Consider the following 15,593-nt stretch of genomic DNA (forward strand, 5'->3'; position numbering starts at 1 on the left):
CTGCAATCGTAACAAATCCATCTTTCTCCACCTAAGCCCGGAGACATCAGTAAATAATCTCATTCGAGTCTGATGTAATCAGTTCCTCTCAACCCACTTTGTCATTTTGTATATATAGTTAAGGTTCTGTACACACCTAATATGGGAAGCTAAATACAAGATGCCCGTGTTTCAGTACTTACTAAATGATTCATGTTTCTTGGCCTTTAAATCACTGATCCCTGACCTTCATTGGCGCCACTATTATTGAATACCCCACCATCATTATCCTATTGGTCACCATTAACCAGGGTCTTAACTGAACCAGTCACATCAGCAGCATGACTACAAAAGCAGAGCAGAGACTGGGCACTCTGCAATGAATAGTTCAACCTCCTGTTTCCTCCAAGCCTCTCCACCAAACAAGGCTCAAGACAAGTGTGTGATGGATTACTCACCACTCGCCCTGAAGAGTGTGTAGACTGCAACAACTCTCAAGCAGATTAACACCAACCACGGCAGAGAAGACCGCCTGATCAGCCCTTGCACTCCCCGCCTCCCACCCACCATCCCTTGCCATCTGGAAAACTTCAAAAGACCTCAAAACTTCTGAGCTCGAGGGAGGGTAGGTATAGGATTATATAAATATCAGATTGAGCGCAATCTTCTGAACAATATTTAATGACTCCTGATGGAAAGTGCATGTGGCTGTCTAAAGATGAAAAGATCCCTCCTGGGCATTATGCCCTCTGCTGCTGAATCATTTGCTAACATTCACTGTCTAGACTGACAAGAAAAATGCCCACTTAGTACCAGAGGATAGCTCATGTCTGTAGAAGCATATTCTAGCAGAAGTCAGCACCTTCAGAAAAGCAGAATAAACTAGGGGAAAATGTTCAGTTGTAAACTGGAGGAGTTCTTCACTGCACTGGCAGCTGAAGTGACTCCATTATTGTTTACACTAGGCACACTGTGCCCAAGGGACATTGATCTCAGCTGCTCTGTAATGCATCAACCACATTGGCCTAGCACAGATAAGAACACAGATCTGCCAATGGGATGTCAACAAATGTTACAGAGGTCACTACTTTAGCAAGGCTGTTGCCTGGAAACCAGGAGGTGTACTCAGAACAGAGCTTTGTCAAAACTCCATTCAGAGCGCCTGCAAAGTGAAACCTATGCAGCACCTAGGATGCATTTACAGCAGATTTAAATTCACAGTATAATTTGGGGCTAACATCTTACAAATGCATGTCAGATTTACTAATGAATAAAACGCCCACTCTAAAAAGAGTTGCACTGATTTTAAAACTTCAATTACAGCCAGAGATTTAAGTCCAATGTCGTCCATCAGGAGTCATTAAATATTGGTCAGAAGATTGCGCTCAATCTGATATTTATATAATCCTATACCTACCTTCCCTCAAGCTCAGAAGTTTTGAGGTCTTTTGAAGTTTTCCAGATGGCAAGGGATGGTGGGTGGGAGGCAAGGGCTGATCAGTTTATTTTGTAGTAAAGCGGGTGTGTGTAAACTTCATACTATGTTCATTTGGGCTGTGAAAAACATTTAAGTGTACAGTTATAAACATTTTGATTTCCCACCGGTGAGTTTCTGCTTGTCCATCGTAATTTCAGCTGAAAAGCCACAAAATTCCTTTGAGAAGCTAACCATTTATCTGGAGTTTCTGTGCCCCTTTGTCAAAGATACAATGGATGAACAAGGAAACCCCAGAGGAACAGTCCAACCTACTAAATCAAAGTGAAGGATTGAAACAAAAACAGAAAATGCTCGAAAGATTCAACTGGCCAGTCAGCATCTAAGGAGGGAACAAAGGAGGTAAGATTTTGGGTGTGGCCCTCTTCATCAAAATGTTTTGACAAAAAAGTTCACAACCTGAAACCTTTCAGCTTCCCATCATTTGCAGTTTTTTTTATTTTTATTTAGGATGGTTGGCTACAGGTAGCAACAACATTCTGAATTAAGAATACCACAAAATAATTGTGTCCCATAATACAGCACATGGACTTCAGCACAATTTTCCCCATAATGTGTTGGAGAGCACTAATTCAGCCTGGTGACTAATTGGAACTCATATCTTCACAATTGCAGTGGCAATGTTTATCCTTATTAATACAAGGAGGCCATTCACTCATCACATCCATGCCAGCTCCCTGAAAGAGCTAGTCACTTAGTCCCACTCCCCTGCTTTTTCCCCTAAGCCTTGCCACTTTTCCTCTCTTCAGATAATTGTCTAATTCCCTTTTGAAAGACACAATTGAACCTGCCTCCACCAAGGTCTCAGGAAGTGCATTTCAGATGCTAACCACGCACTGCATAAAAATATTTTTCCTCATATAATCTTTTGCCAATCACCTTAAATTAGTGCCCTCTGGTTCTTGATCCTTCCACCAATAGGAACATTTTCTCTCTATCTACTCTTTCCAGACACCTCGTGATTTTGAACATCTTTATCAAATCTCCTCTCAACCTTCTCTTCTCCAAGGAGAACAGCCCCAAGCTTCTCCAACCTATCCACGTAACTGAAATTCATCATCCCTGAAATCATTCTCATGAACCTTTTCTGCACCCTCTCTAATGCAATCACATGCTTCCTAAAGTGTGGTGCCCAGAACTGGACAAAATACTCCAGTTGAAGCCAAGTCAGCGTTTAACAAAGGTTTATCATTACTTTCTTGCTTTTGTATTCTATGCTTTTATATATAAAGCCCAAGAGTGGGTATGATTTGTTAGCTGCTTTCTCAACCTTCTTGCTACTTCTAATGATTTGTGCGTATATACCCACCACCCCTCCCCCAAACCCAGTCCCTCTGCTCCTGCACCCCCTTTAGAATTGTATCCTTTACTTCACATTGCCTCTCCTCATTCTTCTCACCAAAATTATCACTTCACACTTTTCTGCATTAAATTTCATCTGCCATGTATCTGCCCATTCCACCAGCCTGGTCTATATCCTCTCAAAGTCTATCACTATCTTCTTTGCAGTTCGCAATGCTTCCAAGTATTAGGCTGGATTTTCACCCTTGAGCCAGGTAGCAGGAGTCAGGAAAAAACCGAGCTCAGCCATCTGCCTCAGGAGAAAGTGGCCACATGGATGGGATTTTCATTGTGGGGGATTAGGGGCATGTAACCCCTATGGCCCTCAAGCTCTCCACACCAAGCCATGGCACTTCCATGCTCATGCACCCACTATATAGTATACAGAACCAAAGAATCTTATTGTGACAGTAGGATGTGTAAAAGAAACTTTTTTTCAGTCATTCGCTGAGCACTTTCCACTTTCTTAAAAAGAAAACTCATTTTCTACAGTCCAATATAAGCGCCTATCATCCAGACCTTTTAAAGTATTAATAGAAGAAACTGCAAGCACTTGAAACTTTTTTTTTCTTGTGTAAAGTTATGAAATTGGTAACATAGATCAGAGAGCTGTCAATCAAGCATTGTTTTCTCTTGACACTTTTACTGGGCTGCATTAGAAAGGAGTTCTTATTAAGAAAGTGGAAAATTATGAATGACTGTTTTTAAAGCTTGTTTTTTTTTTTACACACCCTGGTTCTATAGACTGTATAGTGAATGAATGGACATGGAAGTAATATAGTTTGGCATGGGGGCATGAGGAAGACCTTTTGAATTTACTTTTCAAGAGGTCACCCTCATGCATACAATGGTACATGACATCTGAGGTGCTGTGAACCACGACTCTTTGAAAAGTTGGCCCAACTCCATAAAATTGCGGAGGACTAGGAAATGCCCATCCATCTGCACAATGGAGTCAGCCACATCAGGGGTACAGGGTGTGGGCTCATGACCCAAACCAGCCTGCATCCTTAAAAGTCACTCCCAAAACCAGAAACCCCAGGAATGGGGTCGGCAATCCCAGAATTGGGTACCGACTGCCATTTTTAGAGGGCTCACAAGTCATCCCAACTCAGTGAAAATTCAGCTGATCGTGTCATCCACAAATTTTGAAATTGTGCCCTGTACATCTAAGTCTAGGGCATTAATATAATCAGGAAAAGTAGTTGTCCTAACTTTGACCCTAAACCTTCCTCCAGTCCAATTAACAACTATTCACCACCACTCTATTTCCTGATACTCAGCCAATTGATATCTATGCTGCCATTGTCCCTTTTATTCCATCTGCTCTAACTTCACTGACAAAGCCATTATGCGTCACTTTATCAAACACCTTTTTGGGAGCCTACATACTTCACACCAACCAATAACCCTCAACTACCCTCTCTGTTCCTCATCAAAAAATTCAAATCAAGTTAGTTAAACATGATTTGTCCTTAGCAAATCCATGCAGGGCTTTCCTTAATTAATCCACATTTATACAAGTAACTGTTAATTTTGTCCCAAATTATCATTTCGAAAAGCTCTCCCATCGCCAATGTTAAGCCCAATGCCTGTAGTTGCTCAGATTATCCTTACATGCTTTTTTGAACAAGGGTGAACCATTTGCAATTTTCCAATTCTCTGGCACAACCCCTAAATCTAAGGAGGGTTAGAAGATTATGGTCAGTGCTTCAGTAACTTCCACCCATCCTTCCCTCAGTATTCTTGCATACATCTCATCTGGTCCTGGTGATTTATCAACTACCGCCAGTTTATATAATACCTCCTCATTTATCAATTTTTAGCACATCCAGTGAATCAACTATCTCCCCTTTTCATTGACTTGGGAAGCATCTTCATCCTTGGTAAAGACAGATGGGAAGCATTTGTTTAGTACCTCAGTCATGCCACCTGCTTCCATGCATAAACCCCCCTTTTAGAACCCTAACTGGCACCACTCCTCCTTGACCATCCTTTACTATTTATGTAGCTATAGAAAACTTTGGATTCCCTTTTGTGCTAGCTGCCAGTCTCTTCACATACTCTCTCTTTGTTTCTCTCATTTGTTTTTTTCACTGCCTCTCTGAACGATCTATATTCAGCCTGGTTCTCACTCTCAGTGACAGTTCAAACAGTCATACACATTTTTTCTGCTTCATCTTACTCTCTATCCCTTTCGTCATCCCTTGAACTCTGGGTTTGTTTGCTCTTTTTTTCCCCTTCATGGGAATGTACTTTGACAATACCCAAACTGCCTCCTCTTTAAAGTCAGCCCATTAACAGTTTTGCTTGCCAAACTTTGATTACAATTTACCTGGGTCAGATCTATTCTCACCCAACTGAAGTTGCCCCTTCCTCAATTAATTAGGTTTACTCTAGATTGGCTATGGACAAGGACAAAGAGCAATCAGAACAATTTTACAAAGAGCTTGAAAACACCTCCACTGGTTAAAAGCTATATTTTTACAGATAATGAAAGCTGCAAATGCAATCTGGATAATGCATGGCAAAAACATTATTTATAAACCAAACAGTGCTTACTATGTGTGTTACTAAACATGCTTGAAATCTCCAATCACATGAGTTGTGCCTACCAAATTACACTCTATCCTCCTTTTCAGTGAATCACACTGACTTTTAATTCAGGTCTAAAAAAGGGGGGGGAAGAAAATGTGTGCTTGCTTTTACCATTTCCTAAATTATGAACAAGAAGCTGATTAAAAGGCAAATTCCTTTTAAACCACAAAAAAGTGAAAGTCAGGGACAGATTGGCAGCAGAAAGCATGTTGAATTGTTGTCAGCAATGTACTTTCCTCTCCATCAGTTAAAATCATCTGGAGTATCAAAAGGACAAATGCTCAGTGCTCTATTCCAACTCTATTCCAGCACAAATGGACCAGATTTTAAATGTGTATCCACGCAACAAGCTTGCAAAGCAACAAAAGTCAACTTTCTCCCCCCAGACCAATCTGACAGGTCACAAGTATATTTGCAGTGCACTGACTGCAACTTCATACAGGCTTTTAATGAGCTGCAAACTGATTAATGCAACTTACATACCTGCACAATCTATACATCGCGTTTTACGTCATGTCAATATTCATTCATTATATCAATTCATCCCATTTTTATCCAATTTTTGAAAACCACAAGTTATTTATGAAAATATTATACAAGCAAACAAGTGCTGTCTGTAAGCTTTACTTCCCGTTGCCACATTTTGTCAACTCTTTTTCATTATAAATTTCTGATTTAAAATAGGAACTCCCTGGGTAAAGATACCCTGCTGTAATTACACTCTCCCACCAGTGGTGACACTGGAGCGTCTCAGAATTACATTTCCCAGCTCTTTTTAAGTCGGTACTGCACACACTCGACTCTCCAACCAACTCCACATTCCTGCTTACCACATTGCACTAACTTTTCCCATATGACTATAAATAACTTCAAATGTAGCTTGTTAAAAACTTCATGTCTACACCGCCTGCTCCCTCCCTTCCTCCCCCACCTGCCAACCTTACTTCACCTGAAGATTACATTTAGTATCGAATTCCCATATGTAACACCACAGAGCAACTAATAAACTTAAAAGTAACTCCTTTCCAGTGAAGCAGCACTTCACTTGCACTTCCCTCAATTTAGTCTACTGCATTCGCTGCTCCCAATGTGGTCTCCTCTACATTGGAGACTAAACGCAGACTGGGTGACCGCTTTGCAGAACACCTTCAGTCTGTCCGCAAGCATGACCCAGACCTCCCTGTCGCTTGCCATTTCAACATATCACCCTGCTCTTGTGCCCACATGTCTGTCCTTGACCTGCTGCATTGTTCCAGTGAAGCTCAACACAAACTGAAGGAACAGCACCTCATCTTCCGGACTTAACATTGAGTTCAACAACTTCAGATCATGAACTCTCTCCTCTAACCCCAGCCCCTTTCCGATCCCCGTTTTTCCAAATTTATATTTTTAAAATATATTTTTCTTTTCCCACCTATTTTTAAATTTATTTCGGTCCATCATTTTATCTCCACCTTTTGGCCCATTTCAATCCCTTCCCTCCACCCCACCCCACCCCAACTTGGGCCATCTGCCACTTGTTTGTCCTGCTTTCTACCCTTAATGTCGCCATGAGTACATTCCTTAGATAATATCACCACCGTCAACACCCCTTTGTCCTTTTGTCTATGACATCTTTGGCAATCTCTTCTTTGCTTCCACCTATCACTGGCCCTCTATCCAGCTCTACCTGTCCCACATCCCCCCTCAACCAGCTTATATTTCACCACATTTCTATACTTCTTTAGTTCTGATAAAGAGTCATTCGGACTTGAAACGATAACTGTGTTCCTCTCCACAGATGCTGTCAGACCTGCTGAGTTTTTCCAGCTATTTTTGTTTTTGTTAAAAATAACTATGTTTAATAATATATAAATGCAAATTGTATTCATTCTGGAAATGAGACCGCTGCCAATGATCAAGGAATGGTAGTGTTAGATCCAGTACCCAACGAGCTACAATGATGCCATTATACTCAAGATAGTCTATCACCTCCCAACATTCAACCCTGTGAGGAGTGTGACAGGTTGGTACCGGGGAGAGAGGGGATACCTCCTGTAGAGGTGGCTGATGACATTGCTGTGCTACCAAGCAGAGATACAATCAAAGCTAAAGTCCAACAAGGATCCTTAAAGAACCACAGTAGAATCTGGCTAGACCACTCAGGAAGATAGCTGCAGTATACCCCAGATAGACGCCTAGAAATTAGCCCTTAGCTGAAATGGAGCTCAACCCCAGTACAGCACATGCTACAGGCACCTAAACAGATCGATGGCAGGACCGCAGCAAAATTAGTCTGCCAGCCTCCTTAGCATACCAGAGCTGCATAGGCCTGTGTGGCCCCATAGCAGATCAACATTCGCAGGGGTGCAGTAAAATCGGCCAGCATCAAGGACCTCAGGACATACATGAGCAGTAGCTGGCCGCTGCCTGGGGTTCAGCTATTTCTGCCCGTACTGGATAAGTAATAAACAAAAACTTTCAGACGGCAGCCTCTAAGAACCAAAGGTTTGGTTGTCAAGTGCCTGATGAAACAGAGCAGTGTACACAGAACTTGCTGGGGTTATACACAGTCCAATTTCGCAAAGAGCCCTGAAACTGACTTTAGGCCTGATTTGCATATGTAGTGAGACCAATGACAGTTTTAGGCGTACGTTCTGGACACCTGCAGAGAAGCTCTAACCAATACCACGAGCAGCACACTTCTGACATGGAATAAGCATGAGCCGATCGCCCAGCATTCTGTGTGTTAATGTACCCGATTTAGGATTGCAAAATAGGTCAAGCGTAATCCAATTTTGAGGCCAGAATGTCATGTAATTTTGTTGCCTCGTACATACTGTGGAAAATTACAGTGCATAGAGTTCTGTATCTGGAGCAGCAGTTGCCAGACAAGGAAACAGCAAGAGATTTCTGGGATCAGCTCCGATCTCCATGTTTCCACTGAACCTCTCACATCTCTGCCTTAGGAAATTAAACAGAGGCCTCAGTATAACAGCCTTTCTACCTCACTCACCACTCCATTCATCTTGCACTGAAGAACATTCAAACTACTCAGGCAACTTCTACGTCAATATCATCTTGATCAGGCAGACTCAGAAGGGGCTATGAAACCACACTGCAGATCAAAGTGCTAAAGATGTTTAATTTAAAGGCAACCATAATAAATGCCTTCCATTAATTTTCCACCCAGGTGATAATCCATAGGGTTTTTCTCAAAAAAAGGCTTCCTAACTCTATTACATCAGAAGGTTCTTACCAAGTGGAGTAGGCAGAGCTGGTGGAAGGCTGCTGTTCCTTAGGAGCGGACCGGGAGATGTTTGTGGTCAGTGATTTCCAGGTGCTTGGACCCAGCCCAAAGGTTTGGCTGCTGCCTGCTGCACCTCAGCTGTTGCTGGGCAGTCTGACACAGCCTTACTGCTGGTACCATGGTGAGTACTGATTGAGGAGGGAGCAGAATGTGCAGTCGTGTTGACATCCTGAGGGAGTCCAAACCACACTGTTCCCATGGTGCCACTGTTACTCTCATGCCATCAGAGCTTGTCATTTCCACCAAGAGAGCAGACTGCAGAAGATGAAAGTCCCTTTAAAGACTCTATTTGATATACCAAGCTCTTTCTTTTGGAACCTAGAATCTACATGGCAGCCACTGAACCTTCATTAAAGGTACAAAGACTCCTGCTGAGTCCTCAGCTGCAGCATCACTGTAAGCGACAACACTCCCTAGGATGGACTGCAGAATGGCAATGCCATGTGAGATGACATCAGAGAGGCTGCATGCAGACTCCTCCACACTCTCAGTCATAGTATTAAAACTCTGTGGCATGCCTTCCAGTAACTCTCTCAGCTACAGAGAGGCCGGGAGTTTTCACCTCATGGTGGGACCTAGGAAGCCCTCAGCTTTACCATTGGCTTTCACCTTCAGCAAGATCACTGGTGCAGGGCATTACACAATCAGCAGACACCTCCAGCTCATTATCTAGACAACAGGGAATGCCATTGTCTTCACTGATGCAGGGAGGGTTGGAGCGCCTGATACTGCTTCCCCTGAGAGAATGTCCTCCTCCAATCTCTCTTCTAGGCTCTTTTCAACAGCAAGAGGCTTCTGCAGAAAGAAAGAAGAGATGAGTTAGAATGTGAGAGAGAGCAGATGTATCAGGTAAGAGTGTGTTGAGATTGCAGGTTGAAGTTACTAAGCTTGGTGCATCTATGCTGAGTTGAATGAAGAGATTCAAGCAAGGTGCAGACACCTTGCTTGGGTACACCAACACTGACTTCTCCTGGTTAGGTGCTCATGACTCTGCTGGGTCACTGACCACCAGGTCTTCCCCTTCTGCTTTGAAGAGGGCTACAATTCTGGATACCCCTTGCCTCATGTTGGCTCACCCCCAAGTAATTTGTGTTGATTTGTCCAGCAGAGGGCAAGAATCAGCGAGTATCTGTTGAAAAGGTAAGTGGAAAAATGTACATCTTGTGCAGATCAAGCATGTGCTGAGAGCTAGAAAAGTAGTTGTATGGAAAGAGAATAGGAAGTAATGCATGTAAAGCCAAATGGATTGAATGTGAAGTAATAAAGAACAGTGCTACACTGAGAGAAAAGACTGACATTATTGTGTGGTGTGAAGAGAGCAAAGGAAAAGGCAAATGTTTTAGAATGAGATGCAATGCAGTGTGCCCTTGTTAAAGGATGTGATGGAAGATGGGATGAGAGGTGAGTTCTCAGGTATTGCTTACAGTCCTGGAGAGATAAAGAACTGTACTCACCTTTGCTGTCCTTGTAAGCTCAATGAGCCTCTTTCTATATTGAACCCTGGCTGCCAGCACTGTGTTTCTTGGCCCTTTCTGTCCAAGGCAACCTGACAGATGCCTTGGAGCAGTAAAATAACCCAGTCCTCACACAGTTCATGTCATGGAGGCTTGGCGTGCTCAATGCCTACACAATTCCTGCCCGAGTTAAAAGAGAGCTTTTAGTGTTAATGAATAAACAGAGATTCAATCAAGTAGTTATTAGAAATTTTTTTTAATTAGTTTAAATCAAAAATCATGAACAATGACTAAAACCTGCCAACGGATGTAAGTAATAGCAAATGAGACAAGCGGCTTAAATAAAAACAAAAAAAACTGCGGATGCTGGAAATCCAAAACAAAAACAGAATTACCTGGAAAAACTCAGCAGGTCTGGCAGCATCGGCGGAGAAGAAAAGAGTTGACATTTCGTGTCCTCATGACCCTTCGACAGAACTTGAGTGAATCCAAGAAAGGGGTGAAATATAAGCTGGTTAAGCGGCTTGCCTGTTGTGAATGTATAACTAAAGGAAACCAAATGGCTTTCAAAGAGACAATAGTTATTTTAAATAGAGATGTGTCAAAGATTTGAAGAAACCTGCTTAGTGTTGCTAAAGACTGAAGTGTGCTTTAGAAGCCAGATACAAAATAGTATATTACCAGTGTGGCTAATTTGCTGAGACCAGAGTCACATGCAAATACACTAAAATTTGCACTAAAGTGGTAGCATGTATTTTTGCATGTGGTTTTCCCAATTTCAGCTGGGCCATCAAAATGGACAACTTTTTTTTAAAAAGTAGAGGAGCCCCCCAGGCCATTTTCATACTTGCACAAATCATACCAGTGTCAGGACATCAGAACATCTAATTTCATTAGTTATGTATGCACACAACACAGGATTTACTCATATTATAAATGACTGCTGACATGCATGGAAACTCAGTTTTGAAGAAAGGTCCTCGACCCGAAACATTAACTCCGCTGCTCTCTCCACAGACACTGTCAGAACTGCTGAGGATTTCCAGCATTTTCTGCTTTTATTTCATATTTGTAGTATCTGCAGAATTTTGCAGTTGACGAAAAGGGAGACTTTCATCCCAAGCCCTAAACTGGTGTGAAGTGGGTGGTACGTCTGTGGCAGCCGCCCAAAACCACAGTCAGGAGGCCCGAATCATTTTTGGGCTCGGGATTTATTTGAATTCAGCCAACAAGCTGCAGATGCTGAATATTCTGATACTATACAGAGCCAAGAGAAGGGTTGGGCTTGTTTGAAGGGTGGAATCAGAACAGGCCAGCAGTGAACCAAAAGATTTGTGTGGAGTAAGCTGGAGCAAATTGCTCCTTCTGGCCACACAAAAATATTTTTAGAAACCTAAAACACTTACCTTTTCACAAGCGGTCTGAAGCAGTCCCTTTAAGAGTCGCTGGTTACAGAATCACACAGTGCAGAAGAGGCCCTCTGGCCCATCGAGTCTGCACCGACACATGAGAAACACCTGACCTGCCTACCTAATCCCATTTACCAGCACTTGGCCCAAAGCCTTGAACGTTATGACATGCCAAGTGCTCATCCAGGTACTTTTTAAAGGATGTGAGGCAACCAGTCTCCAGCACCCTCCCAGGCAGTGCATTCCAGACCGTCACTACCCTCTGGATAAAAAAGTTTTTCCTCACATCCCCCCTAAACACCCTGCCCTTGAACTTATGTCCCCTCGTGACTGACCCTTCAACTAAGGGGAACAACTGCTCCCTATCCACCCTGTCCATGCCCCTCATAATCTCGTACACCTCGATCAGGTTGCCCCTCAATCTTCTCTGTTCCAACAAAAACAACCCAAGTCTATCCAACCTCTCTTCATAACTTAAATGTTTCATCCCAGGCAACATCCTAGTGAATTTCCTGTACACCCCCTCCAGTGCAATCACATCCTTCCTATAATATGGCGACCAGAACCCCACTTAGTACTCCAGCTGTAACCTCATCAAGGTTCTTACAACTCTAACATGACTTCCCTACTTTTGTAATCTACGCCTCGATTGATAAAGGCAAGTGTCCCATATGCCATTTTCACCACCGCACTAACATGCCCCTCCACCTTCAGAGATCTATGGACGCCAAGGTCCCTTTGTTCCTCAGAACTTTCTAGTGCCATGCCATTCATTGAATACTTCCTTGTCAAATTACTCCTTCCAAAGTGTATCACCTCACACTTTTCAGGGTTAAATTTCATCTGCCACTTATCTGCCCATTTGACCATCCCATCTATATCTTCCTGTAGCCCAAGACACTCAGCCTCACTGTTAATCATCTGGCCAATCCTTGTGTCATCCGCAAACTTACTAATCCTACCCCCTATGTCACTTATATAAATGACAAATAATAGGGGACCCAGCACACATCCCTATGGTACACCACTGGACACTGGCTTCCACTCACTAAAGCATCCTTCTGTCATCACCCTCTGTCTCCTACAACTAAACCAACTTTGAATCCACCTTATCAAATTACCCTGTATCTCATGTGCATTTGCCTTCTTTATAAGTCTCCCATGTGGGACCTTGTCAAAGGATTTGCTGAAATCCATATAAACTACATCAACTGCACCACCCTCATCTACACACCTGGTCACCTCCTCAAAAAATTCAATCAAATTTATTAGGCATGACCTCCCTCTGACAAAGTCATGCTGACTATCCCTAATCAAACCTTGCCTCTCCAAGTGGAAATAGATTCCTTCCTTTAGAATTTTCTCCAATAGTTTCCCTACCACTGACTTGAGACATGCTGGCCTGTAGTTTCCTGGTTTATCTCTACAACCCTTCTTAAATAGCGGAACCACATTAGCCGTTCTACAATCCTCTGGCACCTCTCCCATGGCCAGAGAGGTTAGGCCTCTCAAAACCTGAAACACTGGGTCCAGCATACATAATGCATGCATCAACCCTTTGTCTATGAAGATTTCAATAGGGGCACGACAACCAGTGCAGGACCTCAATTAGCTCCCATCAGTTTTGGCCAGAAGTACTGGGCACCCATGCAAAAGCCTGCAGCAAAATCAAATCAGGCAGGCACTGGGTGTCAAAAGGATATCCAAGGTGCCCAGTTTTCCCTCAACTATAGGTGAGAAATAGGTGAGTGGCAATTGAGGATCACCCTCTAGTTCTCTAGCCAGTTATCTGTCCTCAATGAAACATTGATATGCCAGGAGAATTTTTCTCCCCTGAAGACAGTGATTCACATCAGAGTACAGTTCCACACTTCAGCAGGCCTATCTTCGTGTGCAATTCAAGACAAAGTGCCGGCAGGTATGTCGACTGTGGGGCAGGCGAGAGGAACATGCGAGTGAAGCTAGATCCAGTTTATACCCAAAGTTCACAATCATTTCAAATACCATGTAGCAATCAAAAGCAGAGAACCGAACAGATTTTCTCAAACCATCCCGCCTTACAGAGAATTGACAATACAGAAATAGGTCACTGGTCCAACAGATCAATGCCAGTGTTTATGCTGCACACAAGCCTCCTCCCACTCTATTTCATCTAACCCCATCAAAATATCTTGTACTGCTTTTCCCTTGAACTTCCCCTTAAAATTTTTATGCTATTCACCTCAACCACTCCTTGTGGTTGCAGGTTCCACATTCTTACCATTCTCAAGTGAAAAATTTAATAAGTAATTCAGGAGAAACTTCATGAGTGATTATTTCATATTTATGGCCCCTAGTTTTACACTGCCCATAAGTGGAAAAATCTTCTCTGCATGTATCCAATCAAACTCTTGCAGAGCTGTAAAGATCTCTATCAGGCCACACCTCAGCCTTCTCTTTTCTAGCGAACAAAAGCCCCAGACTGTTCAGTCTAATCTGATGGTTAGAACCTCTCAGTTCTGGTGGTAGCTAACTCAGCATAGACAGGAATCGAACTTGAACCTTACTAAACACCACCTTGCAGAATTATGGATTAGTGCAGGCAGAAACCATGCAGAAAACCACTTTTTAAATACATGACGCAGGATTACGGGAAATAATAAGGGGAACATATATGCATTGTAGTTCATATTCTTTACTTTAGCCAGAATTTTCCATCCCCATTGGCGCCAGGCATCATGGCAGGTGTGATTGGAAAATATGGCAGTAAGGCCAAAAAGAGTGTCACGACGTTGTGAAACCAGTTTGAGATCGTCTGCTCCACCCGTTAATGGCGGGCCACGTTTCCTGCCACCAGACATCAGAAATGTCATTTTAATACACAGGCATATAATTATAATCCTTGCCCACCAGAATCACTCTCCCCACACTGGATCATGGGGACACGTCGGGGTGACTGCCCGCTGACATGTTTCACAACTGTACATAAGCAATGTGCACCTAGCAAGCTGCACTTCACTCGAGATTTCAAGGTCTGTTTGCCTCACAGTCATCAGCGCCAGGCAGCACCACATTACTTTTAGGGAGCTCACAGGAGCCTAGCAAACCAGCCATAAGGCAGGGGTAGCTTTTCAACAGCTGCAGGGCTAGGGCTTGTTTTGGGGAAGGGGGAGAAGTGGCCTCAGGCAAGGGAAGAGGCTGCAGGGTGAGGGCTGTACGAGAGAAGGGGGGTATCCTAGGGTATATGTGGGGGCACAACTTGATCTATGAAAGTGGTCTCAAGATAGTGCAGGCTGAGGAGGCAATCTCCAGAGGAGATGAGGCCAGATGGTTGTGTGAGAGAGTGAGTGGTAATATCCCTTGAGCTGACAGTGAATGAGATGCCAGTGAGTGTGTGATGGCCTTGTGGATGTGAGAGTTTAGAGTGATGTGATGGTTGCCTTACCCTGGTAACACGGATGAGATCATTCATCCTCTTCCTGCACTGGATGACAAACGTCTTCTATGCAGCGTTGGCAATGACCACCACTGCCACCGCCTCTCAAACCGGAGTGGTGAGACTGCTGGACCTCCTGTGGCCAGAGCGGGGGTGGGGGACATCATGGTGGGCCTTCAAAAGGCATCCCAGTGACAGGTCACTGAACTCTTCTTGGCTTTCAGGGCCATGACTTCACTGGAGAAATCCTGGGCTGCAAATGTTGAGAACTGAGTGCGCAGCAACTGTTTAGATATGGAGTGAGGAAACGGCATGGCAGGTGATTCAGAGGCCGCCTGCTAGCGAGATGGCGTGTTTCCTGTGGCTGCATAATTAATGAGGCGGGAAGCAGGCAATATGAAGTAAAAAGCTGCCATTATGGCCATTGGGTAAAATGTCCTTTTTCCCACCTGCTACCGCACTTAGTGCAAATCTGGGACGATCCCATCCTTTGTTTTCTAGAAATTATACATGTATGTTACAATAAGAATGTTCATTGAACATTTTTCCCTATTATTTAAAAATAAGATCTGTAGCAGAGTTTAAGTATTTAAAAAATGTCATTCTCTGTAAA

At 43.3% G+C, this 15,593-nt stretch overlaps 1 protein-coding gene across 10 annotated transcripts in view; it reads right to left on the reverse strand.

Annotated features, from left to right (window-relative positions):
• The window catches only part of LOC121281982 (Krueppel-like factor 8), a 192,994-nt gene that overhangs the window by 131,878 nt on the left and 45,523 nt on the right, over positions 1 to 15,593 (reverse strand). Inside the window, exon 1 of one of the 10 annotated variants that reach the window (XM_041195290.1) lies at positions 11,563 to 11,583. The exons of the other annotated variants lie outside the window; for them this stretch is intronic. The gene's annotated coding sequence lies outside the window, so the exon portion shown is untranslated. Of the gene's footprint in view, positions 1 to 11,562; positions 11,584 to 15,593 lie in introns of those variants that run through there. 10 annotated transcript variants of the gene reach the window in all.

Source organism: Carcharodon carcharias, chromosome 9 (assembly GCF_017639515.1).
Source record: "Carcharodon carcharias isolate sCarCar2 chromosome 9, sCarCar2.pri, whole genome shotgun sequence".
In the NCBI taxonomy this organism is placed as follows: Eukaryota; Metazoa; Chordata; class Chondrichthyes; order Lamniformes; family Lamnidae; genus Carcharodon; species Carcharodon carcharias.